The sequence below is a fragment of the Coturnix japonica genome, chromosome 2 (genome assembly GCF_001577835.2).
Source record: "Coturnix japonica isolate 7356 chromosome 2, Coturnix japonica 2.1, whole genome shotgun sequence".
NCBI lineage: Eukaryota > Metazoa > Chordata > Aves > Galliformes > Phasianidae > Coturnix > Coturnix japonica.
Window position 1 is genome coordinate 21,132,931 of NC_029517.1, and position 27,430 is coordinate 21,160,360.

The 27,430-nt window shown below is 41.3% G+C and overlaps 1 protein-coding gene and 1 long non-coding RNA gene across 7 annotated transcripts in view; one reads left to right on the forward strand and one right to left on the reverse strand.

Moving 5' to 3' along the window:
• CALCR (calcitonin receptor) overlaps positions 1-26,538 on the reverse strand; it is a 132,036-nt gene extending 105,498 nt beyond the window's left edge. Inside the window, exon 1 of the mRNA XM_015853563.2 lies at positions 26,303-26,538. The gene's annotated coding sequence lies outside the window, so the exon portion shown is untranslated. The remainder of the gene's footprint in view (positions 1-26,302) is intronic.
• Positions 2,479-21,387, forward strand: LOC107309090. 6 transcript variants are annotated; one of them, XR_004306400.1, is made up of 4 exons: positions 2,479-2,555; positions 6,571-6,665; positions 7,388-7,527; positions 21,244-21,387. It is a non-coding gene; the product is annotated as an uncharacterized LOC107309090 (long non-coding RNA). The 6 variants fall into 6 exon arrangements; XR_004306401.1 differs by having other exon boundaries at positions 21,247-21,387; XR_004306397.1 differs by lacking the exon at positions 21,244-21,387 and adding an exon at positions 8,390-8,537 and having other exon boundaries at positions 7,388-7,566.
• Positions 26,539-27,430: the final 892 nt, after the last annotated feature.

The following is a 27,430-nucleotide window of genomic DNA, read 5'->3' on the forward strand; positions in this document are numbered from 1 at the left end:
CGAAGCCTGAGTTCTGTGAGAGTTGAGCTTCAGTAGACTAAGAATGATCCCTAAAGACTGATCAAACCTTGGTTTCAGTTTCAAAGCTTTAAGAAATTTCAGCTTTTATAGGATTTTTTCTTCATGGGCAGAAACAAGGTTTGCACTGGCATTTCATAAAGGTATCTCAAGCAGTACTAGGAAAATGTGGAGTATTTATTTGCTAATTCTCTGCAAAAATAGTTACTTCAGTAGTGCCTTTCAAAACAAAACCAGAAAACAGCAGTATCTTTCTATTAAGCTGGAGTGGGAAAGTGCCTGAAAATGGAAAAGACTTATTTCTTGAACCAACAATTTTTTATTTTTATTTTTTAATTCAGCATCTTCTAAAAGTTTCCAAGATGAATGACCACTATTCCTTCTATTTGTTACATAGACAAATAATTCTCCTTGGTTTTCATTACTACATAAAAACTCATGTATTGCACAGTAAGTAGCACACAGCTCTGCCATCACTGCTGTCATCTCAAACCTGCTTTAGAAGCTATATTTTTATATTCTGTGACAAAAAATCGTCTGGTATTATCACATCAAGAATATTGTTTTTAAAAGCCTCTGGTATGTATCAGGAAACTGCAAAGATGAGTGCACATAAGACTCAGTTTTGTTATATTACCGCTCTCTTTTTTGGTACAGCAAGACTTCAGCCCACTCTGGAACAACAGATCAGCTCACTCCCTGGCCAATAGATCAGGTATTGAACCAGGAATTACCAAGGCCAAGAACACTAATGTTGCAGTTCAAGTTTAAAGACAAATCTCAAGTAGCAAGTGTAAAAACTAATCTCCTCTATCCGCTGGCACAGAGCGAGCCCTCACACTCGCCAGAAAGTGATTTGAGAAACTCTGATTGTCCTACTTAGATGCTGTACAATCTGAGGAAGAATTTCCCATACTTATGATTTCTCTCTAAAAAACATTATTGCTCTTCCTGTCACAACAAGAAAGCAGCCCTTCATCATCTGTGTGTCTAGTGTGATTTTTCCCACAGTTTCACAGATGTGAATTTAAACAGTTTCATCACATGGTTTTAAATCATATGGTTTTGTGTGATTTAGATATTATTCTTAAATGTGACATTTAGAACACATAGGGTGAATTATGTTTTAGCATTCTAAACATTCAAGGAATAGACATAAAGCTTTCTCATTCAAATGTTCATTTGGTTTTCTGAAGAGGATCAGGATGAATTCTGATCATTTCTATATTAGTTTCTCATCTGAGTTTTAATATCGTATGTGAAGATGAAAGAGCTGGTCTAATGCAGAAATACCAGCTGATTTAGAAGGTCACCATTACAGTGGATAAGTTGTTTAAAATCCGATTTCTGTTTTCAGCCTTGCACTGGACTGCAAAATCAGATATCCATTCAAGAATGAGTAACACACATTCTCCCAGAAGACTCCAATCTGTTTGTGGAGTGAAGCTGGCTGCACAGCAGGGCTTCTGACTTGTGAAAAAGGTTGAGGGGGAAGCAGGGAGGGTTGTTTGGTTTTAGCCTGAACCAGAACAATTTCTTTTTTTTTCTTAATTTAATTTCCCACAAACTGGAAACTCAGTATTTCATTTTGACACTACCAGTACGTGCCACTTCCCACAGGAAACAGTCTGGCTGCACCAGCAGCTGCTGGTTGAAATCAGTATTTGCCTCACAAACATCCCCCCCACACCTCTGGCAGCTGCTCAGATTGCCCCCAGAGCCCTGATCTGCCAGGGCAGGGTCAGGCCCTCCAGAGCACCTGAGTGGGAGCTCATTTAATACAAATGTTTCCAGAGATGCATTTTTGATGAAGTGAAAAAGCACCGTTTCCCAGGTCTCTGGCATTCAGAGATCATCTCTGTTGAGAATATTTAGGAAGAGAAGGAAGAAGAGAAGCTGGAGTGGCAGGCAGACCCCTTGTGTGGTTTCTACCTTTTACTCTCCATCTCATCATGGTCCCTGAAGGTAGATATCCGTGTGGGAAAGGAACAGAGAAATGGGCCCTTCTTGCTGTTTTTGCCTTAGTGATTAAATGCATTTCCAATAAGGGAAACACATTTTCTGTGAAGGATTCCAGGTCCTTCCTGGAAAGGATTCTGCCTTTCATAGGTCACAATAAAAGTTTTGCCAGTGTAGTCCTTGATTTAGAGTTGCAGAATGTGGTATTTCATGGGGTGTTGCTGTCTTTCAGTTTGGATTAATATTTGCAAGATGTACTTAGAAATATAGATTCACCTACTGTCTTAGTTTCAGCTGGGACGGAATTGTTTTCTTCAGAGTGTCCAGTATGATGCTATGTTTTAGTTGGTAGCGCAGTGATGTTTTTAATTGCTCTAAGCAGTGTTGTAAAGAGCCAAGGCCAGTCTCAGTGAAGTGCCAGGAGCAGGGAGAGCACAGAACTAGGACAGCTGACTTAGACTGACCAAAGGGATATTCCATACTGTGTGACATCATAGAGAAGGAGTTTTGAAGGGAGTAGGAGTTCATCTCACTCTCCTCCACTCACTGAGGGGCAAGTTGAGCATTGGTTGGGGGTGGTAAGCAATTGCTTAAGCATCATCATTCATATTTGTTCCTTAATATATACATAGTCATAACAGTTATCCTTTCCTTTTCTCTATCTTAGTAAATAGTTTTATCTCAACCCATGAATTCTACTTTTTTTTTCTTTTCTTTTTTTCCCTGATTCTCTCCCCCACCCCGCTAAGAAGAATAGGGGGAGGGGTGAGCAAATGACTGCATGGCAATGAGCCACCTAGCAGATTAAATCACAACACATGTATACACATAAAACAATAACTAAAGTTGTTCTCTTCAAACATACAGCCTACTTAAATAGAAAATTATTAACAAAACTTCTGAATGAGTACAATGCAGAATGAACATGTTTCAAACACCAAGATTATGTTCACACCTGCAAATTAAATACATCCAAAACAGTACCCGGGTGCTAAGGTGCACAATAATCAGCAAATGTTATTAAATCGTGCTCTCTTTGAAAACAGGGTCTCCACATCCCAGCCACTTACTGTGCATACTCCTGCTTCACGCAGTTCCCAAACGGCATCCAGATACATCTGGGAACATCCAAGAAGGCCAGAAGTGAGCTGGAGGCTATGCTAGCAGCTTTGCAGTGATGCCTCAGTGCCCAGAAGCCTTGGCTGAGTTGTAGCCACATTTCAAAAGGCTCTGGAGCTTAGAGCTATTTAATTGCCAGAACTGTGTAACTACAAATCAAACATGTCACTTCTTTATTGTATCAGGAAGTCACTGGAGTGTGGGATGTGCAGTCTGGGTGATTTACTAATGATGATGAGTCAAACTGAAGCCATGTTGAACTACAGCATACCAACTAAGCACCTTAATTCCATTCTTTCAAAGTCCTCTAAGGGCAATTACCCCAAAAATATTAGATGCATTTCAAAATGACAATGGGTCATGAATGCATCTTCATGTCTTCCAAGGGAAAAACATGATTTCGCTGAAGTGTTTTGATGCCACATGGGATAAAGAAATGTATAAATGAGGTAACTTTGTAGTAACATTGCTAGAAAACAGTTCACTCAAAATCCATTTGTTAAAGCAGTCTCCATAAATACATTACTCCCTAAGATCTTTTTATTGGCAAGAATGATCACCAAAGCTGTCTTTAGAAGTGTGAGGGGCCACAGGTTCTACAGCTGCAAAAGCAAAAACAAACCACTGAAAAGTTCTAAGGATATTTTAAAATTTTTGATTAAAATTTATCCTGAGGAGTCAGTGTGAGTCTGCTGCGTAATTAGATCACTGTAACCAAAGAATGTGGATGTAGCCATGTTTTTTATAACAGAAGAGTATAATTCAGTACAGATGCAATATAATGTGGCTAACAAACAAAAGAATAAAGGGAAAAGAGACTAGATGAGAGAATGGAGTTAAGTGAGTATAAGCCACTTCAGGAGATTAGGAGTCCCTGGGGTAAAGAGAAACAGTTCATATGGGCAGACACATGAACAGAGCATACAGGCAGGACTGACAAACTGAAAAGACTGTGTTACACAGACAGACACTCCAATTAGGGACAATTCAGTCACGTGTTAAGGAAAACAACCTGTATGCATACATCCCTTCAGTTTTGAATAGCAAAAGATTTTCTACGCCAGAAGAATGCCAGCAGTGTTAGAATTACACCAGCATCCTTCACCACAAGGATCTGTTGCAAACCTGAACAGGTTGTAGCTTTCTCCTCTGACCAGGTTTGCGCTCCTGGCCAGGAAAGGACCACAAGGATTCAGCTTTCCAGCTACATCAGCCTTAGGACACCTTTATAACAAGAGACAGAGAGGCTTCTAATGTTTCTTCTGTCAGATAAGAAACTGTCGTCCCTTGCATGTAATCAGAGAGCTCCAAAATTACACTGACAGAAGATTTCAGAAAGGCTCACTTCAAGAGGCTAATTATAATTCCTACAAATTTTACTGAAATGAAATTTAAAAAGTACTTTTTGTACATCTGTGTTTCATTTGAACATAACTGCAAGTGATCCAGCAATGCTCATGCTGTTTCTAATTGACGTTTCGATGTGAATCGCCTCATTAATTAAGACTCAATTACAAGCAAACACCCAAAGCAGCTATCAGAAATACCCACAACTTGTCTTCTGGGCATGAGCCTGACAAGCCAGAATCAAGGTGCGGTGAGGTGATGGCAGAACAGTAGAGCAGAGCTCAAATCTGAGATGGAGCAGGGGAACCATCTCTGCTGGACCACAGCTGTTGGACCAGAGCAACAGATGCCTGGGGCTGGACAAGGCCTTTCATCAGGTGAACTACATAGGTGCTTCTGATTTCATGCTACTAAACCCCAGTATTTTTTTATTTTTTTTTCCCCAGAACATATTTGAATAAATACAGAATTTGTGCAGAATCTTCCTTTCTATCTGAGACCTGAAATACACAATTCCCTCCTATTCATGACTTCACAGACCTCACCTTCCTTCATTTCTGAAAGCCAATAGCCACATCCTTACCCCAGCTGCAGTCTCAAAAATCAGTTCTGTTCCTCCTCAGAATCCTATTTTACCCCACATCACATGGAAAGAACTAATACCGGGAAACTAGTGTATTTTTAGCTGACTTTAATGTGACTTAGCTGGAAACAAGAACAGCTTGTTCCATGAGGACACCACCCAATTCTCCATATGGACACCAGTTAGGAAAGTATTGGTGCAACCTTAAATAACTTTCTCCAGCTGGACACACTTTCCAGGAACTTTTGCCATCTCCTCAGCTCCAAGCTAGGTCCAGATGCCATGTAATTCTGACTGTAGCAGCCTCCTCTCACACAGCTGTCAATAGGACAGAGATCACATGCTGCAAAGGGAGCCATCCCAGGCAGTGAAGGTACCACATCACTCACATGGATACAAGGAGATGCAGAAAATGAAGGAAATGTGAAAGGCATGACACTCAGTTTGCTTCTAGAGAGGATAAAAAAAAATCTGCTCACAATTTAAAAGTGAACATGAGCAGAATCAGAGACTTGTATACTTTTTTTTTTAAATATATGTCCTACATATAAGGACACCATATGCTTTTTGTAATTGCCATTAGTCAGCAGTGAAGGCATTGGTAGGGCTCTCTGGATGTAAGAATAAGGCTGATTTTACTTAGTACACTTTAGTAAGTTTTTTTTTTTATATATATATATATATAAGTATTTCAACTATAGTTATTGGAGACTAAACTGAGCTGTTAGTTTCACTAGGATTTTGCATCTGACTGTCTCGTCAGCATCAGTAAGACTCACTTCATATTGTGGCCCCAAAGCAGGGCTTGTGTAGAAACAAGATGCTGAGGAGGATCAGAGCTGGTCATTGAGCCTGGAGCACAGTACAGATGTGGCTCCCTGATTTCAGAAACTAGATATGAGGTTTGTGAAAACCTGAAGAGAAAGGAAGATCATACACGGAAAGGGAAGATCTGTGCTGATTGTCACTGTGTTAAAAATTTGTTCTGTGAAAAAAAATAATGATTGAGGCTTAATAGTGTGAAAACAACCTGAAATTGACTGAATACTGGCCTAAGTATCATTGCCATCATGAAATTAGTCAACTTGGTTACAATTAATTTCCTTGTCCTTACTTTTGATGTCTGTAAGTGTAATTGTGTTTTCCAGCAAGTCAGATATAGCAATTAGGTTTTAATTAGCTTTTAACTAATTTGATATGCTGGAAATAATTTCAAATGCTGTGATTTCATTAGCATGAGCAAAGAATAATACAGATCTTTCCTAAACTGGAAAAAACAGAAAACAAATAGCATTAAAGTTGTATGTACTTTATTTCAACATAAAGTAAACTCATTATAGTGGTCAAATAACCTAAGAAGCACAATGTTTTACAATAACTAAAATTGTGTATTGACAAAAACCTTTGAAAGATACCGTCACTGTGAGATAGCTGAACCACTTCACAGTACAGTTTGCCTGGAAGTTATGCAAATTTGGGGTCATCAAATGTTTCATTTATGTATCATTATATATTATGCTATTTTCTGTCATTTATATATTCAGATACTGCAGCAGCTCAATGCCATGACACTGCCCCGAGGAGCCTTTCTCAGCACCCAACCCGTGACCTGAGGGAAATGGCATGGAGCTGTGTCAGGGTAGGGTCCTTCACGATAGTAGGAAAACGTTCTTCACCAGAGAGTGGAGGGCATGGCCCCTGGTTGCCAGAGTTTAAAGAGCATTTGAACAATGCTCTCAGATACTGGGTTTGAAATTTAAGTGGTGCTTTGTGGATCCAGGAGTTGGACTTGATGATTGTTGTGGGGTCCTTCCAACTTGGAGATATTTGCTGATTCTGTCACTCTCGTCTGGCTTCGGATTTTTGAAGAAACTACTACTTTCACATATCATCTCCAACAGTCCCACAGAGAGGGCTGTAAGTCCCAACTAATTTAGCAAACACAGTTATTAAGTTCATGTAATGACTTTTATGAAGTCCTATAAAAGTATACAACATCCAAAAATCTCCTGAGTCAAGCTAGCTACGCTGTTCATGAGATGTATTTTTAGATGACTCCTGACGCCAAATTGAGAGGCACAAAAGCCAAAGCATCTTCAAAGAACTGGGTAGGAAGGATTGTTTCTGTTCTTTTGGTGTTACTATTATTCAGAAAAGTTTTCATATTAGTAATAGTTTGGAAGTGACAACTTCTTCAGTTCCAAACCCTAAAAATGTTGACATTTACTCTCCATGTTTTTCCACAGATCATTTTTATTAATACTGTAAGTTTTAAACTACTTGCTGGCTGCTACAAATGAGAACAATAGAGAAGTCATTCTAGTCCATTACTATTTTGAAATGATTCATTTTCCTTCCAAGACAGGTCAGTCAGGTGGCAGCCAGCACTCTCTTTTCATACCCTGGAGAAAGATCGACTTGAGGCCCAAGAAATACCTTCAGTGAGATTTGTCTTTCCATCATACAAGCAGACTCCATTACTCAGCTGGCTAAGGCACATGGTGAGTGCAGTGCTGAGCAGGATCTAGCATCTTGGAAGGGTGAGTTAGTATGTTGTTTTGCAGATCTCTGAACAGTCTGTCAGATTAAAATGAAACTTTCATCTTCCTTATACTTGTTTATTTGTATACTAGCAATGTAGTAAAGTTCATTGGTGAAGTAGCTCCCATGCAACAAACCTGAAACTAGAGATTAAGGAAAGGCTGTGTCTGCTCCCTGATAGACACAAGACACAGCCTAAACCCATGACAGTATAACCCAGAGAAGTTTCAGGAAGCAACCTTAAGACAATATAAATCTCAATGCACAGAGCTAATAATATAATCCCATTTTAGCAGAATATGCATTCATATTTCAAACTCATATTATTGTACAATGAAGTTAAAGAGCATGTTGACTCCTCTATAGTGATCTGGATTTATTTTCAACTGAAATTTGCAATTCAATGCAATCAATTTCACTTTGGTTAAACACTTTATTGTGCTCTGATAAAAGCAGGCAATTGATATTCTAATTCTGTTGTATTGAAACTGGGACTTTGTTATGAGCACAGGACAAAAAATAGCGAGTTCCATGATAGTTACATAGCAGAAATTTCTTCCCCAGCTGTTAGTATGAGATAGCAGTTTGTACGGAACTTTTAATTTCAAAGGGATATAATGCACTTTACACCTTACACCTTTAAATAGAAAAGAAAAAAAAAACTTAATTTCAATGCACTGTTTTTGAGATACATCTGTGTAATCTTTTAACACTTCTCAGCAGTACCCCATCATAATTTACAGACTTCTGTTGCAAGTTTTTTTTGCATATATTTCAACTGGGAGCACTCAAGCATGTGAAATATTTCACGTTACATGGCAGGATCAAGGGCAGCAGAGAAAGAAGACTGCAGTTCACATTTTATTGGAACTGTTTGGAGAAAGAACATATAGAGGTGCCATGTAATTACAGGAGATGGATTCTGCAGTTTTTATAACGTGATTTCTGATAACATTTAACTGGATCAGAGGGTGGCACTGAAGAAATGAAACATTCTGCAGGTTTTTCTTGCATGTTCCCTTGCTGGGAATTATTCTTAGACAAGAGAGTTACCATCATAATCTCATATGAAAATTAAAAGAGAAACTTAATTACCATTGTCAAATGATCAGAATCTCATTTTTTACCTCTGTCTGCATTTACTGACCAACAGCCACTGCAGTACTGGTTCGGTATTGATTCTGGACAGACTACCACCTGATGAGCCACCTGCAACACTCCTGTATTCTTTGCAGACTTTCCAGAATGATTTCAACAAGTTTGAACCCATTACTGGGTTTGCAGCCATGAAATCTGACAAAATCACTATCTGACACATCAAACTTGTTTCTCAGACTTGACCAGAAACACAGCTTACATGACTGGCAGGTCCATTCCTGCTGGTAAGAAAAGTTAAAGAAACACTTGGCTGCACAGTGCCCAAAGGGAAACTGCAGCAGTGCATACATGACTCCCTCCATTTGTTTTTTCATTACTACCTTTCTGAGTGTCCAGAGCTTGACTCCTACTCCACATTGTAAACAAAATTTCTCATTCATGCCTTTACCACAAGAAACAATGAAAGGTTATGTTCAAATTCAAATAGGAATAAATTAAGAATTGGTTTTGCTTTCATTCATCTGTTGTTGTTGTTTTGTTACTGTTTTTTGTTGCGTTTTTTGGGTAATTGTCCTTTTAAAGTCAAAAGTATTTTGCATGATGTTATCAATTGTGTATTCCATCAGAACAGAGTGGGATCACCTTCAGTAAGATCAACAGATTCACACTGATGAATCACTGTAGTGTGATGACTGGCCTTACAGTTGATAGCTCTTTACACATTCTACACACTGGAAGTGATTTCATCAATTTTCCTTCTCATTTAAGTTAGATCAGTTATATCCCAGAATGATAATTTTATTTATGAATCAAATACCTCCTATGTGTTTTCATGCTATTGCTTCTTCAGTCTTCTTTGATAAATGAGAAGCTATCAAATTTGGACAAATATTTCTATAAATCAGTTAGTAGGCAGGCAATAATAATAATATTGGACAGATTTCCATAGAAATTAGCTCATTATCTCTGCTTGTTTGTGGTGAAATAGTTTTAAGTGTGTTTTGCATGTATGTTCCCAATTTGCTAGGCAGAGATAAGTGTTGAGAATGTAGTTAATAGACAAACATGGCATAAAGTACGAGAGGCTGCATTCTGAGCTGCTCAGTTCTTACTTCACTTACACACTGTACAATTCTTGATCAGTAAACCAATAATAAATCATTCATTTCTGCTGACAATTACACACTCTGGAAGTCTTAAGGAGCTACTAGGGACTTGCCTGATCTACTCTGAGTTGGTTGCAGTGCAGATTCCAGCTGGAGGACCATGAGATCCTCAAGGCATGACCAAGTACCAAGTCAGATATGTAAGCAGAAACCAGATACAGCGTGTCAAAAACAGAGGTCATCACATACCTAATTAAGTCTAGACAGTTTTAATTATTAAATGACTGGAGTGCTCCATATGATGAAAACAAATGTACACTAGTTCAAGTAAATATCTGCATCTCTGAACCATACTCTGCTTTACAGCTGAACCATCAGCAGTTGCTAATTGCAGGTCAAGCCACACCATTTTCTGTAGCAGGATAATGTAATTAAAAGGTGCTTTATGTTCACAGAATCACAGCATGAATCACAGAATGACCCAGGTTAGAAGGGACCTCAAGGATCATGAAGATCCAACCCCCCTGCCTGGCAGGGCCACCAAACTTCCATGTTTACTAGATCAGGTTGCCCAGGGCCCCGTCCAACCTGGCCTTGAACACCTCCAAGGACGGGGCATCCACAACCCCCCTGGGCAGCCTGTTCCAGGGCCTGACCACTCTCCTAGTAAAGAACTTCCCCCTAACATCCAACCTAAATCTTCCCTCTTTCAACTTAAAACCATTTCCCCTTGTTCTGCTATTATCAGCCCTTTCAAAGAGTTTACTCCCCTCCTGAATATAGGTTACCTAAGTTTCTAAGTTTAAAAGCAAGATATGTGAGTAAATAGAGATTGTAAAGCTGATACTACTACACTTGTATACACATGCATTATTTTACAAAATCCATATTTTCAGGGACATAAAGCATGAGGTATATTGGGGAACATTTACACACACACAAAAAAAAGCAAATTTGAAACAAAACCAGTAACCTACTGTGTAACAAAATACCAATCCAGTAACCCAACAGCCACAAGTCTATCTAGGGGATCACCAAATACAGCTGTATTTGAAAAACAATATTACAGTCGAGCACAGAAGAGAAAAGAAAAAAGAATATAAAAGAGAGAAAATAAATACTGGATTACAGTCAGAAAGTCAGTACTGCGTACACAAGTCTATTCTGTCAATTTATCCAGTGCAGCTATTTACTACAATCCCTTTCAGAGCTTACTCTCCACAATTCAGCTGCGACCCCTTTAAAGGCTCGCTCTCCACAGTTCAGCTGTCTAGACAGACTTTTTGCTGTGACACATCATAAAGACCAAGAATATCCATTCTCCCTGTCCTCCTTTAACTTCATTGTCTCATGATTCATTTCTGGATCCTTTTCAAAATTACTCTTCTTCAAAAATTTCCATGTATTTGCTCCAATCCATCTTTTGGATTTCTTTTGTATTTTCTCTTAATACTGGGATTCCTTTAGCAGTCATGTTGGCTAGCACCTAGTAGTAGCTTTCTGCTACTTCTGCTCTATTCATAGTGCCTATGTTGTGTCAAAAGCCTACTCAGTTCCTTCTACTGCCTTCTTTCCTCCTCTCCTCTCTTCACTTTGCTCACACACTTGTTTTCAAAGCTGCTCTATAAAACCCTTTTCCCTCCTGATTACAGTTTCTAATTTCACTTGGTGGTTGCTATAATTTCTTAATTAACTCTGTAACTATATAATTAAACTTTATCACATTTTCTAAAACATCTGGCAAGAAAGAAGCACTCCAAATAAACTTGTAGGACTGCTGAATAGGTTGCTATTAACTACTGCCTATCATCCTAACTAGCTCTATTTCAATCAACACTGACTACATCTTTCTCTTGGCTCAACTGGTAAATCTTTTGGGACAGGAACAGCATTTTGCTTTGGTCTTTGAAAAGCACAGAAAAACAGTAATTTAAACAGCCTGTATGCAAAGGAATAAAGCTTTCCTATAGAATTCATTGTGTCCTAATGCACTGAAGTGCTTCAAAACCTGTTTAATTCTTTGAACTGGGCTTCAGACTGCCTAAATGTGTGAGATTTCAGCCCTGCACAACAAGTTGCACACTATCCATGATGGACATGCTGACAAGCCTGCTGTTCTGCTAAGCAATTGAAGCAGAGCTTGGGTTAGGACTGCAGGCAGCCCTTGTTAGCAGGCTCCCACTGCCTGAACACCAACACAGATGAGTCATTAAAGCAGCATCAGTCAGCAAGTGACTAGGCAGATGTGTCTGTCTGCTGTGACAATATTGATGTGACAGCCACAAGAGCAGTGCCCAGTGCTGCATTATGGCCTCTCCCTCCTCAGCGCAAGCACTGAAACTCAGCTGCAGGCTGGCATGAAGAATTCTGCCCTTCTGCTTTATTCCAGCACCTTGCTCATTTTAGGCACTTCTTTCAGTCTATCGATGCCTGCTTTTGTTTATGGGTCTCTTCCTTTGACCCCAGGCATACAGCTTTTTCAAGCGTCTTTCAAACAGTAACACATTTTCTAAGTCAGCATGGTTCACATATGGCCACTCACACTTGGAAGCTGTCATAAATAAATAAAATTTCAGTTTATTTGTTTGGTACAACCTGAGAAAGCTATGGTTGGTAGCAGGTGGATGGCAATGCTCTGCAGGCTCAGGAACACTGCTGCAGTTCACACCTGGCTAGAAGATTATCCTCGTAATCCTTAGGTGTACTCACTTAACATGGTTCTGCTTCTCAGCGCTTCCACCAGAAAAAGCTTCTCTTTCCTGGGGAAGATGGCCAGGAGGTGGCTGTCCAAGGTAAAGAACACATGTCCAGAAACCCTTTCTGAGGCAGAGCAGAGGCATCCCAGGCTACTCAGTATTCTGATTCACTGTACATTCACAACGCTTTAAGCAAATTTGTTGTCCACCTGCAGCCAGTGTGTGAATCATCTGTGTGATCTCAGATGGAGTTCTGGCTAGTTGAAGGGACAGCTGGTACCTGACACTCATGTCCTGTGCTCACTGCTATCAGCACATGCCTTTCCAGGGATTTCATTCCTGTGTAGAACTCTTTGCTGACACGCATATGCAGAGATGGTTTTGCAACAGCATCTGCCTTCCCAGCTATCAACATCAACATTATAGAAAGAAAAAAAAAGGAGACATTTCAAAAGTGAACAAGATGTAACAGAGGTAAATTAAATGCAGGAGGAAGATGTCACACTCTCTATCACCTGTTTCTCAAATGTGAACAGGATGTCCTAATTGTCATATTCCAAAAGTGAGTACTTAAATTAGACCAGAGATCTTAAGTCAGAAACCACAAGAATGGTTCTAACAGGAGTTGTGAAGATGTATGTTGTTGTTAACTTCCTCAGAACCTTGCTCTAAAACATTAAGGGAAAATACATTGTCTGTCTTATTCAGATTCCCAAATACTGATTTTTGGCAGCTTGCTTACTCTCAGTTTGGGGGTTTTGACTTAAAGCCCTCAATTAACATAACTTCTGCATGTGCTGATTCTGTGAAAATCAATTTAAATTCTGCAGGAAAAAAAAAAAATAAAAGCCTTTAAGAAAAAAAGTAGAAAAAAGAGGAAGATTAACACTGTGTTAAAAGGATGCCACCTACTGGGCAGCTCATCCACCTCCAGTAAAAGACTGGAGAGGTAAATCAGCTCTGAGGACATTAAAAAAGCCGGCTTTCCAGAAACATTCCTTAACAATGCAAAAATACATTAATAGCTCTCTGTTGTCCTGAAGCTCAGAGTTTCCCAAAAGCCTGCGGTTTTCTGCTAGCTCATGCATTCACCCTTTTTTCTCTTGTAGGAGCAGCAATAGCCATGTTCCATGAGAGTTTATCCTCCATATCCTCTCCTTAACTCTTTCCCTTCTGGTGCCTGTATTCCTGCTGAGAAGGATGCTTCTAACAATCTGCTTTAGGCTGAGAGGCACTAAGCAATGTCAAGGCTTCCCAATGCAAACAATTAAAGATGCAACGCATGCGCAGACATGCAGAGACATACACAGGCAAACACAATGGGATTAATATCGTGCTTTAGGGGAAAATCAGACTGTGCTTCAGGCCTTCCTTGTTAGGTGGTCAAAAAAAAAAACATTTAAATAGTTTCTGCTCTGAGTTTATGTTTCCCTTTTGTGTGTGTGAGAGAGAGAGACTGCCTCAGCCCTCTTGTTTATTTGTTCTGCAACTACTTTTCTGTTTCTACTACTGGTTTTGCTTTTTATTTAAAATACTATTAGAATAGAATAGAACAGTTGGATAGTTGGAAGAGACCTTCAAAGATCATTGAGTCCAACTGCCTGACTTCTTAAGGGTAACCACTTACAGCATGTATTGAAGGCACTGTCCAAATGCCTCTTGAGCACTGACAGGCCTGGGGCATCAACAGCCTCACCAGAAAGTCTGTTCCAGTGGCATTTTTCCTCATGTCCAGTCTGAAACAGTTGCAGCAAGCACTGGGGCCACTCTTGCCTCCCCTCCACCAGCCTGGACAGCCCAGGTGCCCTCAGCCTCCCTTCACAGGCCATACCTTCAAGCCTTGTTGCCTGTTATGGTGTATCCTCCGAATGCTTTCAAGGATCTTAAAACCCTTTTTATGCTGTGGAGCCCAGAACTGCACACAGTACTCAAAGATGAAGCTGCACCAATGCTATATACAGCAGGAGAATCACCTCATTTGACTGACTGCCTATGCTGTGCTTAATGCATCCCAAGATGCCAAGGCACACTGCTGGCTTGTGCTGAGCAGCTCTCACCATCACCCCCCAGGTCCCTTCCACTGTGCTGCTCCCCACCCACCCATCCCTCAGTCCATGCCTCTGTCTGGTATTGCTCCATCCTTGCTCTTTAGGCAGACAGGAAACAACTATACTCTACTGAACACTCCTTGCAACTGTGGATTGCAAAATAGGAAACAAAAGTGCAAAATTGGCATAGGTTTATAAAGTTTCCACGATCAAATACAAACCTCCAGAGGAAAGTGTGGGTCTTTCACATTCTCATTTACCCTTGGGACCAATTATACTTCTCTAGCAGAGATAAAAGGCTTTGAAGCAAACACAGGTTGTATTTATATCTACCATTTCTAGTCTCTCTACCAGATTGGTGCAAAGGGACCTCAATCACATAAGCAGCCTGCAATTCTTCACATCAGATGCTGTGATCATTTTCATTATGGTCACTTATCACTCCTCTTTATTTCACTGACAGTACAAAGAGAGCTCCATATGAATCAAACCCATGCATGTTTGAGAGCAGTGCCAGACAGGATGCAGTATTATGGGCTCAGTGTTACAGTAGGAACACAGCTCACAGTCCCAAGAGGCACCAGAGTGACCCAGTTCAGAGCTGGCACAGATACATGCCCAGCCCACAGGCCTGCCCAGCCATGCAGTGCAGAGGGCTGCTGGCACCCGGCTCACCTTGGTCGCAGCTTCTGAGGTCACCTCACAGTATCTGTGCTGGCAACACCATGCACCAGCCCATCTCCTCATTAGGTGCTGAGGAGATTAATCTTGCCTCATGCATTTTTATTGTGTTTTACCATTCTACTTCCAGGCATAAAAGGACAGATGGTCTTACTCCAGTCGACATACGCATTGATTTGCAAGTATACATTTTGGGCAGTGATTTAAGTTATTATGACTTGTTTATGGAAATGCCCATTATGCATTCATTGTTTCCCAGTTGCTGAAAAAGAGTTCTGCCCAAGGGTGGCAGACATTATGGAAAGAAAAATGCAAATATATATATATTTTAATTACTAGTCAAGTAGATTGGCTCTAAGCAGGACAGAAAATAAGATTTGTAAGTGAATGAGATAGAGGCCTTGTTTCAGAGGGAAGGAATTTTGCATCATACTTGTAAGCCATGCTTTAAAGTGTATCTCCTGCCTGCAGAAAACTCTACTACTACCTACCCCAGAAGCCCTGGAAGAAGACTTTCTGCAAATTAGCTTGTACAGTTCTGTTAAAGTACTGCATCCCTCCTGTCTGTGTGGCAGCACCTCTGCCTTGCCGTTTGTTGAAGAGTTGTGCTCACTTAGCGAGAGGATAGTTTGGAAAATGGGGCTGTTCCAAAAGTACTGCCTTCTATTTTATTATACTGGCCCACAATGGCAGATGTTGGTGGCATGACAGTATATGTTGAAACTTTCCACCAATTTTCCATTACACAAGAGGAGGACTAAAGAGAATCTCCACCCTTTAGTGGCTGCAGCCAGGAATGTGACCACTGAGGAAAAAGGAAAAGGCTGAGGTTCTCAATGGCTTCTTTTCATCATGTTTTTAGAAGTCTGACCAATTATCTTCAGGGTACTTTACCCCTGACCTGGAAGTCTACTATGGGAAACAGAATAAACTCCCCATGATCAGGTGGAAATGAAGACCTACTACTCTATCTGGACTGTCACAAGTTAGTGGGACCAGATAGGATTCAACCATGAGTGAGGGAGCTGGCAGAGATGACTGCCAAAGTGCATTCCACCAAATATCAATATATCAGCAGTCCTGGTCAACCGAAGAGTGGTGCCCATATTTTTATTTTTTATTTTTTAAATAAATAAATAAATAAATAAATTAAAGATAAAAATCCTGGGTCATTATTGGCCCATAAAATATAATATCTTCCCTCTTCAAGTTCTTACAAAGATCACACCATTTCTGCTTAGCAGAGACCACGCTACCCTTCCTCTGGAGGATTATTGCACTCAGCCCTTTTCCTTTTTCTTTGGATATTCCTAATTCTTTCCTGGATATTCTTTCCTGACCAAAGTATCTTCCTGATCTCCTTAAGCCACAGAAACAAAAGTGAACAAAACAAAACAACAACAAAAGCTAGGCTGGAATGGAGCTCTGGAGATAGCCTAGAACACCCTGATTAAAACAGGGATAACTTCAGAGTCAGATCTGGTTATTCAAGTCTACATCCAGGCTGGTTTCAAAACTCTCCAGGGATGGAAATTCCACAGCCTCCCAGGGCAATCTGTTTCAGTGCTTAGCTATTCTCATCCATCTGCTCTCTAGTGATTTGTATCTGACTGTGATTTAGAAATATACCCAACATCATGTGATTAACACCATCAGTTTTAGTGGCATTTGCTCTGGCAAGAGATTAGGATATTCTACTATTTCAAGGCTCCTCTTTGAAATATCTTGTGCAGATGATATGTCAGCAGGCATTTTTGAAATGCTGCCCTCTGGATACAGTGTTGGAAGGCATTAATTAGTTGTCCTCCTTGTCCTATCTGACCTTCCACTATCAAATCGTGCATCTAGCATAATGAAAATGCTTGTTAGAGAGGGCTTGGAAGTGATGTCATCTAGGATAAGTGGGTTGTTTTCTTCCTGTATCATTTCATGATTGTTCTTGTGTCGATTTGTTCCCGATTCATTGCCTTAAAGACCTTTATAAGTATGCATACATAGGATACCCTATCATTTTCCTTTCCTGTTATCATCATCAAGTACTCCTTTTGCCACATTTTCTTCATTTTTCTAATAAATGTCTCAATTGCCATGGGGCTAAAAGTAGAGATAAGCGCTATCACTCTGTATTATGCACTTCTGGTACTGCCTTATAGATAGATTTTGCAGCAGTCAATTGACATGCTGTCTTCAAACACTTGGACACTTAGTAACCTACGGGCCTGCCAGTCAACATCCTTTTCCAGTATTCACTGTCCTTAATATCTTTATTAAGTGTAACAAATAGCCAAGCTTTACACCCAAACATTAATTCTGCAGAAGTACCTACAATATAGTGCATAGATCCTTCCTCTTGGACTTTCTTGTGTCCTGTTAGTCTTGCTATGTTTTGTTCCCTAAGTTCAGCTTTTTCTGTAGTCAGTTCCCAAAACTGTACCCCAGTATTGATATTTTTTAATGGCTATTTCTTCTGATTTTACCTAAAACGTTGCATGTCTCACCACTATTGGTCTCTCTTTTTGCATCAATGTTGCTGATGACTGGTTTTCTCAGAGACATTCTTAAACTGCTTGCTTTGAAGGCTTCGTTCTCCTCACATTACTTTGCAGTATTTAACACTTACCTCCTCAAACACCTGGTTTTCATTTTTGCTTGCAAGACGCTTCCATGTGCACTGGCAGTTTGCTGGGTATGTGCCTCTATAGCATGTTTCTCTTCTAATATGGTTGATGCTTCTCTCTGGAACTGTGCACATGAGCAGTTGTTGATCTCCTACGTATTGTCATCCATGTGTAATCACCATTACTGAGGTGTCCTCTCCTCCACTCTGCATCTCTTATACTCCAGCCATTTATGATTCTGAAGGACACTCAAGTGCCCTCCATTAACTTGACCTTCCTACTGTTTTTTTTTTTCTGAATACAGAACTTCTCTCTTTGATACAACATACATCAAATCACACAACTGTCCATCAACATTTCTTCAATTTGCTTCAGCAAAGTTCTCCCTAATAAATATCATAAATGAAGACGAGAAACAGAATCTTTCTCATTCTTTGACTGAGGTTCAGCAAAACAAACAAACAAACAAAAACAAACAAACAAACAAAAAAACTAAACTTGAGCACTATATGAAACATTCTGGAGGCTTGGAAGAAGTACACTTCTATTCTGCAGGAGGAATATAGAATTTTCTCCAGATTCTGCCTATGAACCATCTAAAGCTGGGCATAATAATTGCATACAGAACAAATATAGTTGTCTTATGAACATACATCTGTGTTTTAATACTACTTAGTGAAACCACTTCATGAAAGAAACTGAACCTTTAATGCCCACTGCAAAGCAATTGGCATAACTAACTTTAAACTCCATGTGGAATTACTTGAGATGAATACTACAACTCATCACTTCAATAAATCTTGTATCAACAATATTATTTGATGGGATACAGCACTAAAATTTTTTATTACTTGCTTTATAATAAAAAAGATACTGGCAAGATGTTGCCACCTACTTACATTAAGTGGAGAAATGGTAGGTTTTGGTACCAATAAAACACAGTCCCAATATTTTGTGAGGGCAAGAAGATACCTTTAGCAAGCAATCAGGGTTCTAAAGAATCCTTTCTGTGTGCAGTTCATACAGAACTACTTTTGGCTTAATCGTAATTTCTCACACTCCACAGGCCATGAAGCCCTGGTTTTTGCTCCTTTGTAAAAGGCAGACAGCAATATATTTCACCATGGATTAGTATAAATTACTGAGATTTGTGTAATTACTACATCCGTACAAAGAAGTACAGCAATGACAAATGCTGGAGTGGGCACATCTTAAGTTTTTAGTTTGGATATAGATCTCATGAGGCAAATTATTCTGGATGCTAGGTAAAAGAGAATGGGGCTATGTGAAACACAGTGAGGCAGAGGAGATAGAGTTATACAGGGACAACCTACAGGTTTTCCAGTGATGACCTCCAATGACATGAGGCATTTCATGGGATGAACACATTCCATTCAACACTGCAGATCTGATTGTCAAAGTGAGCAAGAGTTTAAATACTTATAAAATCAAACATACATGTATTCTTTTTGGTGCTGAACTGAATCCAGTCTTTAGGAAGCACATACTATCAAACATCAATCGATGACAGAAACTGTAAATACGATAAAAAACAGCGGAGTAGAAAGTACTAGGGTTGTTTTATCTGTAAAAACACGTATTAACAATGATTATTATTTATTACTTGATGCTGTTTCAACTCAAAAAAATATACTTGGCAGCATCCAAACACAGAGGAAAATATCCTTTTGTAAGACAAAGAGCTTAAGAGCTGAAAGAAGCCAAGCCGTTGAGTAGCCTGCAGTGAGGGAAGTGGCACTCAGGACACTAAAGGAAGTCTACTCGCACCCATTTGTCCTCCATCGCTGAGCTTTTCTCAAGACCAGGACTTAAGAGAGATTCTAAGCTCCAAGCAGCCAATCTCTGCACAGCCAGGAATACGTGATCAGCTGTCTGTGGGCAACTCTCTCCATTTCTCAACAAATGTTCTTAAACAGCCTGACGCAAAGCTACAGGACTTACTGGAGATGCTCTATATTGCTCGGACTTAAACTGCCCCGAGTCAGCTTCACACTAATCCTGTTTGCTGTTTTCCTTTGCTAGAAATACAGTTCCTGGAAGAGTTACAGAATAAAAATTTAAGATCTGGTATTTCACTCCAACAATTGTGTAAGTGGTTAAACCTTTATCAGTGATTTGCTGTTTTTCAATAGAATGTGTATGTAAAATGAAGAACTGGAGCAAAAAAAATTAAATTTCCCATTAATTTAATTAAATTAAAATTCCCATTGCTGTACATGTAATAGAAGACAGTGACATATATTCATTTATTAGGTATTTCGTAATTTCAGTTTCCAGAAAACCATCTCTACCACTAAATGCACAGATGCACGCATCATTTACAGTCACTTTCTTCTGAGTGTTCTCTCTTTTCTGTAAAACCCTTCCTTCTTTACATTTTCTGTTCTGTTGTTTTTCAGTATTTCACCTCTTTTTCTCTAATCTACTTCACTCGCTTCTTTCTGCATCCCTGCCCTTACATCTTCAGAGTGTTTCCACCCCAGCAGCACAGCTGAAGATAGCAGTAGTGAACCCTTTCCTTTCACTTGTACCTTTGCACTGTTTGGAGAGAAGATATCAGAGACAAAAGAAAATGAGAACAGAACTTCTTGCTTTTAGTTGCATGACAAAATTCAGCAGTGGTGGGAAGCTTTGTCAGTACCAAAGCCAAATTTTAAAAAATTTTAAAAAATAAATAAAAGAAAAAAAGAAAGAAAAAAAAAAAAAGAAAATGAAAATGAAAAAAGGAGTTTCTAAGCAGTCGGGCAAAGTAGTGAACATCTAAGTCTAACATCTAGGCATCCTCTCTCTTGTCATTGAGTATTTCTTTTTGGAAGAGATTACATCCAGCTTGTTTAAGAGTTAGAAATTCTCACATTCACAGGTATTTCAGGCTCTAAGAGTAGTTTGGAGGACTCTCATGACAACCTGAAGAGCACCAAGCCTCTTTTGTTCATTGTATTCCAACAGAGGAGACGTGGCAGTCCTTAACATATCAACTGATTTAACTTTATGGGATGACATTTGTTCTTCTGTGAGGAACTATACTCACAAATGCAGATGCTATCATTTTGCTATCTGATGCACAGTAAATTACACCATCAAGTTTCAGTAATTAAAAGGTAGAGCAGCATATAAGAAGAGCCTAGTGAGGGAGCAGCCACAGGTAACTAAAGTTGAATCCAGCTTGTGCAACAGAAAGTGAGACCCAAACAGGTTCTGTACTGAAGACAGCATAGATGGATGTATATTTACTACTGCTTCATAACAGAAGCAAATTTCAAATGGAAAATCCCTTTGGGGATATAGATAGCTGCTCCAGTACACACATCCTACACAAAGGATCCAGATACAAACAAGAGCAACCAAATATAACTGCAGAAATATCTGTCATTTGTCTAAACAGTTAACACTCATTATTGATATCAGCAGGAGAGAAACCAACAGAAATGGAGTCATCCACCTGCATACATCTCAGCTGGAAAGCTGCCTCGTAGAAGATATCTCATACTGGAGCATGTGCAAGAGAAACTGAAGTGGGTAATTCACCCTGCGAAGTAATTCAGTCTTTCATTACCTTTCTCATTTTTTCTATTGAGCTCTCAGCAGTGCCATGGATTACAGAACTTCTTGTTATGCGAGCACCAAAAACTGAGGAAATATTTCTCCATAAAAATACACATAAAGAAAGTTCAGGTGGCATTTGAAGAGAAACTGCCAAACGTGGAGTCTCACTCCAGCCACTAATAAAAAAATTAAAATAGAAGTTCTGTTTCTTTTCTTCTTGCAAATAGATGTCAGCACATTCTTCATGGTAGAGCCTTGACATCTTTGCAAAAAGCAGCACTGTATTTTCAGAAGCATTTCATAGTATTTAACAAAGGTGTGTTTTTATTGTCAGCTTAGTTGTGCTGTGAGACAACAACTCTAATGACAAGACAACTCATCTTGACTCAAGCAATCTCTAAATACATCTGTGAACTCACTTGGCATTCCCTGCAAAAGTGTCCAATTTCTAGGACAAAACAAGAGAATAAAAATCTGTTTTTCCAATTGTGAAGGGGTAGCTCAGCACTTAGAAGCCATTCAGGAGGAGAAAAGCATTTCAAACGCAATCTTTTGAGTAACAGCAATTTTCTAACTTGTGATTCTGTCCAAGCTAATGAAGACATCACAAACTAAAGTTAGCGTGTCAAAGCTGCCAACAAGCATACGTCATATCTTTTCTGTACTGCTAGAGCTACTATAAATAAAACCTAGTGAAACTGTGGATTCAAATGTATTGCAAAACTTATCAAATGCATTATTCATCTGACTTCTGGTAACAGTAAACGGCGTTCATAAAAAGCCATGGCCAGAGTGATATGGTTCCTATGCATTGCTGGATACGACCATGCAGGAAATGAGTTGCTACACAGTGCTACATGTATAATAAATACATGTAAATACATATAGCTGAAATGGATGCATATTTCCACAAATGCTACTAAAAGTGTGGTGTAAAACATCAGTTCTGCCAAATCTGTGCCAGGTGTTTTAACAAGTATAATCAAAGTATGTAAATGACCAAAAAAGCTGTGGTCCAGAAACATATTTTAAAATAAGCTTCCATTTGTTACCACCTTTACCAAACAACGTACAAGTACTGTTAAAAACCACGTGTGGTGAAATCATGTCAAAGAACATTATACATTTGCATGAATTCTACTTTTCACAGCATTCTTTGGTAATGTACAGGTGAGAACAGCAGTTTCTGTCTCTTCCTGGACCCACTGAGCTGCTCCCTGTAGGCTCCTAGGGTTCATTCTGAAAGCATTTGGGGAACCATAGAGAAATCTATGGCTGCATTGCTCTTGTGCTTTATATCTGCAGTGCTATTTCCTATCACCTCTGCTAAATGACTCCACTTTCAACTAAAGGCTGAATCTCAAAACTTTTCTCTCTTCCTTGGCTGTATCGCATCCATAAGTGTCAGCAGAGACAGTCAAATAGAACTCTCCATCAGAGAGTCGTAAGTCCCTGCCACATTGGTGACCCAGTCCTTAGCCAAGCATCCCCTGAAACACAAGGAGTGGCTCAGGGGCTCACTGATGAGGCAAAAGCCTGCATCAAACCAAGCCCAGCATTGTTACCAGTGCTGTCCATGAACTGAGGTATGGCCAGACTCACTGCTCTCAGCATACTGCATCAGCTACCTCTGCATGAGAAATCAGAATATCTGCTGTTAATGGGCAACCCAGTTCAAATTTTACCCAGTATGAGGGTCAACTTTAGGCAGCCTTGTGAATAGGCTTTCCATCCTTCCCACCTGCCAAATTTTACCATCAAAAACCATGACTGGAGCTGTAACAGTAACAACAACAAAAAGCTTCAGCACAAAACATCTACACAACACCTGCTATGGATCTTCAAGCTTCTTTTTTTAAATTAACACTGCTATTTAGCCATGTCATCTTTCCCTGTTGCTTTGCTTGATTCAGAGGAATGAGAGCTACCCTATAAGGAGATTTATAGGGAGGCTTTCCCTGCATCAGAACTGCTCCTTGCAGCATCTGTATTGCAGCAACATTCTCTGGACAAAACAACCCCACACAGAGATTGCAGGACTCTTGTGAAGTAGCATTGCCCCACAGCCACCACTGCTCTGCTTCCCAGGACTCAGCCTCTTGTTCCCACAACCTGTGCTCGTGTGAGAACACAAAGTCAGAGCACAAATGTTGCTGGAAGTCAGACCCACACCCTACAAAGTAAAGTGACCAAAAGCAGTGTCCAACGGGAAGTGGAAATGTGATTGAAAAGTGGCACAAAACAAACAATATGTTCCAAGTTTGTTGGAAGGCAACTGCTTGTAAACAATGAGCTAAAGACTGAAGTAAGCAAGATCAGAGAGAAATAACACCTAACCTTAAGGCACTGGCCACTTATTTGAGGGTACCTACATCGAAAGCATGAATGCTCAATCTTGTTAAGGCTGCTCAGTGTACCCTTGTTAAGCAGCCAGTACTGATGTTCCAGACCTGCAGCAGGGCCTTCAGCAAGGTGTCTCTGGCTCTGTTACCTACACCACAAGTTTCTGAAGGGAGTGAATTTTTCTCTGCCCAGATGCCCCTCTGACACAAGCAGCAGGAATTGGAAGTGCTCAGCATGTACCAGGATGGCTCCTGGAAGGCTCAGTTGAGACCAGTATGAGCATTAAGAGAAGATTTAATATTGACTCTAATGGCAGCAATTAGGATCTGAACCCCAATTATCAGAAAAAAATAAATAAAAATGAGCTTACTGATATGTAGAACAGATGAGCATTTGCAAAACCAAATCTCACGGCACGTGCTATCACAGCTTCCAGGCAAGTGTAGCTCAATTATTTCATTGCTCATTTTTTCCAAAACCCGTATTCATATACATCATTATAAAAGGAAATATAGAGCGGTCTTTCTTCTGGGCAATGACTTTTTAGGAGCTCTAAGTCATGATAAGCTTTTCCTTCTTCCATGTTTGCTTACACAAAACTGATGGAAATTATTGGCAGCTATTTTGGTCACGACGGCATTATTAAAATGACAAGATCTGAATTTGGTTGTATCAAGTGCTTGTTAGACAACAGCTTTTAATTAACATTCAACACTAACTGGGTAACTTTCAGCAGTGTCCCATTCCACTTTGATACGGGAGGTAGATTGGAAGGGAGGCACTTAAGCAAAACGTTCTACACAAGACCGCCTTCATTTTGGATGAAAATTCTCAGTTTTTTCAAAAGGTTTTCAAAAGCCTTCTCCTTGTAGATCTGAAAGAAAAAGGTTTGCTAAGCTGGATTTGGTGAGCTTAATAAATTAATTCTTGCACATATTTTATGCAGTACTATTTCAAGAAGGCTTTTAGAAAGGATGCTTCTGTTCCTTCACCTCTCCTTAAAGCTCATGAGCTATAGAGAACTAGACCATAATAACAGAACTCTTATTAATAGCCAATAATTCTATAGTAAATCAAATATTAGCTGTTTATTTGTAAATGCCTTTGTCACAAGCAACATAATTTGCTATGCCTCCACACTGTCTGAATACCTGTGTTATAATACAGTACATATGCAAGCAGCAGTCAAACTTGCTTATATACCATTCTGATGAAAATGCCCATAAAGATATGAGTGTAAGGCAGGTCTGAATGGCCTATTTTTTCATGAAAGTACAAAACAGCTTGTTATGTGTAGCCATTTTTAAACATTAAGATCCCTGTGCCCATCACCCATGATTTCAAAATGCTGCTGTGGAGAGTCAAATTTAAACACCATCACTTGAATTTCTAGCCAAAGTTGGCTAATACCAACTCTTCAAGTGATAAAGACCTATTGCTAAACCTACCCTAGGAGTTGGTCTGTAAGGTGACATGATTTACCCAAGATTTACACAGTTAGCATACAGTGGCACTGTCAGGAAGGTTTTAGTTCATCCAGCACAATTTCATGTCAGCCACTGTATGTAAGTTACCACAAAGGCAACTTAGCAAAGGTTACCTAATGGTAAAGGCTGACAGCTGTCTGGAAATATTCAGAGGAAACACTTGCTCTCCTGTATTTAATTTCCCTAATTCACAATTACTGTACGAGTGGTGAATTAAATTCCGTCATCAACCTCAGCTGCTGAGAGCAGAGAAGCAGCACAGAGATCCTTCTGGGGGCAGGCATGGGGCCTCCTGCCAAACACTGCCCTGCCAGCACCGGGGGAAAGGAGCAGGATCTCAGTTTGAATCTGAGCTGGCGGAAAGACAAAGCGTGCAGTAACGCAATGGCTGACTTCATTCATTCTCAACTATGTAACTGTAACGGGGAGGCATGTAGTCTCAGGGAGAATACTGTGTTACCCTGAGGTTCAGGTGGGCACAGCAGTGTGGCAGGAGGGCATCTGGTATTGATAATACTGAGTGCAGAAGGTCCAGGGATCACGTTTTCCTATTGGAGGTCTGGGGATCGCATCTTCCCATTTTCTCTTTTTATGAATGATTTTTTAGTGCACCATTTCAGCTACAAACGACATTCAGTTACCAAAATAAACCAGAAGTTTTTCTCTTTTCCTTACGAACTGTCAACTACCTTAACCTTGTCAAGAAGCCCGCAAGAATGAAATCAATACAGCAATTTGAAGACAAAATTGGCAGGCGTTTATATTGTGCTTGGACACACAGAGTAAATAGCCTCATACATCAACCTACCGTCACCAGCGGCACCGCTCCGAGACGGACCAGTGCCGCTTTTACACCGTTATCATCACAGCGGGAGCCCTGCGGGACGGAGGGAGCGCGGACACCGTGCAGGGCAGAGCGGGCAGCGCTGCTGCGGACTCAGGTGTCCCCCAGCCGCCACGCCGGCAGCCCCAGCTCGGACCCATTCAGCCCGCTCCCTTTTCACTGTTCGCCTTGCTTTCCCTTCCCGGCTCGCTCCCCGACTCTCTTCCACCCCTCGCCCACACGGAGCGGCGAAGTTACCGGCACTTACTGCGGCCGCTCTCCCGGCGCCCTCTGCTCGCTCCACGGCTGCCGGCTCCCGGACGGCCCTCGCAGCTCGGACACCCAGACACTCCGCGTCCCGCTGCGGCTCAGCCCAGAGCCGAGACCCTCCTGCGGAGCCGCACCTCTGCGAGCATCCACCCCCTCTCGCCCGCGACGCGATCTCCCTCTCTCCCTCCCCCCGGGCGCCGGGAGGGCTTCGCGCCGACGTCGGTGCGGGGCGGATGGAGAGAGCCCGGCGGCAGCAGCGCCTCCCCCGCGCCCGCCTCCCCGCGGCTCCCGGCCGCCTGATGCCGGCGGGGCGGCCACGCCGAGCGGGCGGGGCGGGGGCGGCCCCGCGGAGGAGGCGGGGGTGGCAGCGTGGAGTCCCGTCACCCGCGTGGTGCTGGTGGAGGTGGTGGAGATGGGGGCGAGGTGACTGAGCCGCTGCTGCTGGGCACTGCGTGCCGTGAAGGCGCGGTGCCTTTCAGGGCTCTCCTCCGCGGAGCGTGGCTCTGTGCGCTCCTGCCGCCTCCTCCTCCTCGTCCCGGAGAAGTTCCTCCGAGCCCAGCTCGCGTTTAGGGAGAGAAAAGCCAGGGGGACGCAGGGCCGAGGGGAGAGGAGCGTGGGCTGAGGGAGCGGGGTCCCGGCTGCCGTGAGGGAAACTGCAGTCGGTGCCGGCAGTCATCCAAACCCCCGTTCCAAAAGTTATGCGAGCCTTTTAAGCACAAGGAGAGCCAGGGAAGAGGTCTTCCCCTCCGCCCCACGCTGCACCGGAGGGAGCAGAGTCGTACCAGTGAGGGAGCAGCGACTGTCGGGGCTTGAGGAGCGACACCGCGCTGTGCCAGCTCCCGGTGCTCTCACGTCCCCGGCTGACACATCCTCAGCCGGTGAGAGCTCTCACCCCGCGCTGCCTCCGAACGCGCAGCGGGCAGCTCCCAGCAGGTGGAGCCGGGGGGCAGCGGGAGTCAGGGCGACTCAACCGTCGTCCCCTTCAGATTTCAGCCTTCGCTGTAGGCTTTGCTCTTTCTCTTAAAGAAATAGCGAGAGTCTATGGGACGCGAGCTCTCACATTGTCGTGCTTACTTTGCTGCTGGCAGATCTCTGGCAGAAGCAGGGACCTGGTGGAGATTTCACA